The sequence below is a fragment of the Monodelphis domestica genome, chromosome 1 (genome assembly GCF_027887165.1).
Source record: "Monodelphis domestica isolate mMonDom1 chromosome 1, mMonDom1.pri, whole genome shotgun sequence".
In the NCBI taxonomy this organism is placed as follows: domain Eukaryota; kingdom Metazoa; phylum Chordata; class Mammalia; order Didelphimorphia; family Didelphidae; genus Monodelphis; species Monodelphis domestica.
The window spans coordinates 609,179,679-609,182,597 of record NC_077227.1 but is presented as its reverse complement, the minus strand read 5'-3'; the positions used below and the strand labels follow the sequence as shown (position 1 = coordinate 609,182,597).

General features: G+C 35.1%; 1 pseudogene; it reads left to right on the top strand.

Moving 5' to 3' along the window:
- The first annotated feature begins 215 nt into the window (after positions 1-215).
- Positions 216-1,226, top strand: LOC100033244 (mitotic spindle assembly checkpoint protein MAD2A-like; annotated as a pseudogene).
- The last annotated feature ends 1,693 nt before the right edge of the window (positions 1,227-2,919 follow it).

The following is a 2,919-nucleotide window of genomic DNA, read 5'->3' as shown; positions in this document are numbered from 1 at the left end:
TTGTTATTCACAGATAGCTAATGAAATCTCTAGCAACTTTATACTCTTATCCCATCTTGGCCATTTAAAGGTTTTTCAGTTATTCTCATTATTCTCATATTCTCCTTCTGCTATTAAATTTAATACACAAGCAGAGCTGGGCACTGGCAGACTATGGGTCGCGTGCACTGTGCCTACCCTGCCCTACACGTTGAGGTGATGCTCAGCTGGAGTTGTATTTGAAAGCCAGCCAAGCTGTTGTGGAGCAGACTTGTGCCCTCAGTCTCAGTGGTGACTGTGGCCGCAATCATGGAGCTGCAGCTCACCCAGGACCAGGGCATCACTCTACGCGGTAGCACCACTATCATAGCCGAGTTCTTCTCATTTAGTGTCAACAGTATCTTATATCAGCATGGTATATACCCATCTGAAACCTTTACTCGGGTACAAAAATATGGACTTACTTTGCTTGTAACAACAGATCCTGATCTCATTAAATACTTAAATAATATGGTGGACCATCTAAAAGACTGGTTATACAAATGTTAGGTTCAAGTTGGTGGTAGTGATTTCAAACACTGAAAGTGGTGAAGTCCTTGAATGATGGCAATTTGATGTTGAGTACGACAAGACAGCAAAAGAAGATGGTCCACCAAGAGAAAAATTAGTGAAATCTATCCAAGATAAAATCCAGTTGGTGATCCAACAAATTACAGCCACCATGACATTTCAGCCATTGTTAGAAGCAACTTGTTCATTTGATCAACTTATTTATATAGACAAAAAACTGGTAGTCCCTGATAAATGGGAAGAGTCTGGACCACAGTTTATTGCCAATTCTGAAAATAGTCCACCTACAAAATTCTTGCTAATGAATGAGGGACATGGGTAGGAAAATAATGTATGTGTGATTCTTAGATTTGATTTCCCTTAAGATAATTTAATCAGAATTGATGTATTTCATTTCATTGGTTAAACATTAAATGGGAAAACTAATAGTCTGCTGATTGGAGCATAATTATTCCACTGTCTGTACATACTTGACCTACTGTAGGACTGACAGCATGACTTAGAGAGGATGTTAGTGCTAGCTTTTAATTTTATTGTGTTTTTGGCTAAAATAGGTTAGTGCAGAGCAGTGGTACAGCATTGCTCAGTAAATGGAAGAATATATTCAGTGGCAGGTGCTAAAGCATAATTAGTGTTCAGCCTCCAAAAGGTGTAGGTACTCTTTTCAGCCTTTGGTCTAAAGTTGTCATTTACTTAAAATCAGATGTTTTATTCATAGCTTGAGTAAAAGTGAGAGGCTGATGAACTTATCAAAGAGATCTAAATATTAGAATCCTTTGTTCTTATATTTTTATTTTGTTCTCCTAGCTGTAGCTAAAAAGATATTGATATTATGAATCTATCAGTTCTAACAATGACTAATTCATTGTGTCACAGAATGTCACCTACCTATATACTTCTTTGAAAAACAGGGTTTTAAATACTATTAATATCAATGTTTGTTTAAACTGTTTATTATGCTCTAGATTTTTCTACTTCGACTGTAGAACAAAACTGATTTTTCAAAATCTCTGTCTTTTTATATGTTCAAGTCTTAAATGACTATAAATGGTGAAAGTTAATTCTGTGACTAAATTTAATATATCAAATATCCTGTGAACAAACCTAATTAAAGTATTTTAAAATGTATTAGTTAATGAAATGACTATGTCTGAATCTCTAATTAAAATTCCTCATTACTACTGCTTGGATTTTTTTAATTACTGGAGCCAAGATGGTAGAAAAAAGTGAGAGATTTGCTTAAGATCTCCCAAATTCTCCTCCAAAAAACTTTAAAATAATGCCTTAAAATGAATTCTGGACTAGCAGAGCCCATAATAGCATGAGGTAAAATCATTTTCCATTCCAAGACAACTTAACAATGTCAGCAGGAAAGGTCCATCACACTGGGGTAAGAGTGGACTACAGTTCAGTCTAGGCTGTACCAGTGCAGACTCCATCTCAGCAAGTCAGCAGCAGGTCTTAGGGGCAACTGTATCAGTAGTAGTGACTAGCAGAACTCAGCCCAAAGACAGTAAAGGGGTTGGATGATTGGTCAGAAGGAAATTACAAAGGTCCCATTGCTAGTACCAAAACAAAACCTTTCCAGCAAATATGCATATTCAAGCAATACAAATTCCCATATAATTTAGGTATAAAACCATGTATTTCTTTTGTTTATTATGTTCATTTGCATGGGGAGATGCACTTTGGAGTCTTTATTGAGGGAGAAATTGCTGCCTTTTTGGAAGGCCTCAAGGATATTAAAGAAAGCCTAGAAATCAGAAGGGGCAGGGAGAGAACAAGTATATTTTATCTCTAACATTTCTATATTTAACATTGTACCATTAGTTCCCTTTCCTCTCTGATTGGAGAGTTGGTGTATGTGGCAATGAATTATTCCCAAGGTAAATTTTCAGATTCCTTTTATATATAGTATTGCCTCCTGCCATCAAATTGTAAGTTTCTTGAGGGCAGAAACTACCTTTCTTTTTCTTATTTGCAATTATAGATCTTAACACATTGTTTGGTACATAGTAAGCATTTAATAAATGTTTTTTGAATGCTGACTATATTGTCAGGGGATAGATAGTTTTCATAAAAACTGCTGAAAAGGATAGTTTTGAAGAAACTTTGGGAAATATAGGAACTGAGGCAGACTGACATGACCAGAAATAGGAGAAGGAATTATACTACAACAATACCATTGTAAAAAAGAAGTAACTTTGAAACATGTTCTTTCCATTTATTGTTTACATTGTTGTAAATCTCCCCTCCATTGTTTTCCTAGACATGATTACTTTATTTCTAATTAGTATGTATATTTTCTTATGCTTTTCTATATTAATCCTTTTCATTGTTTCTAGCACATAATTCTATTTTCATTCATGT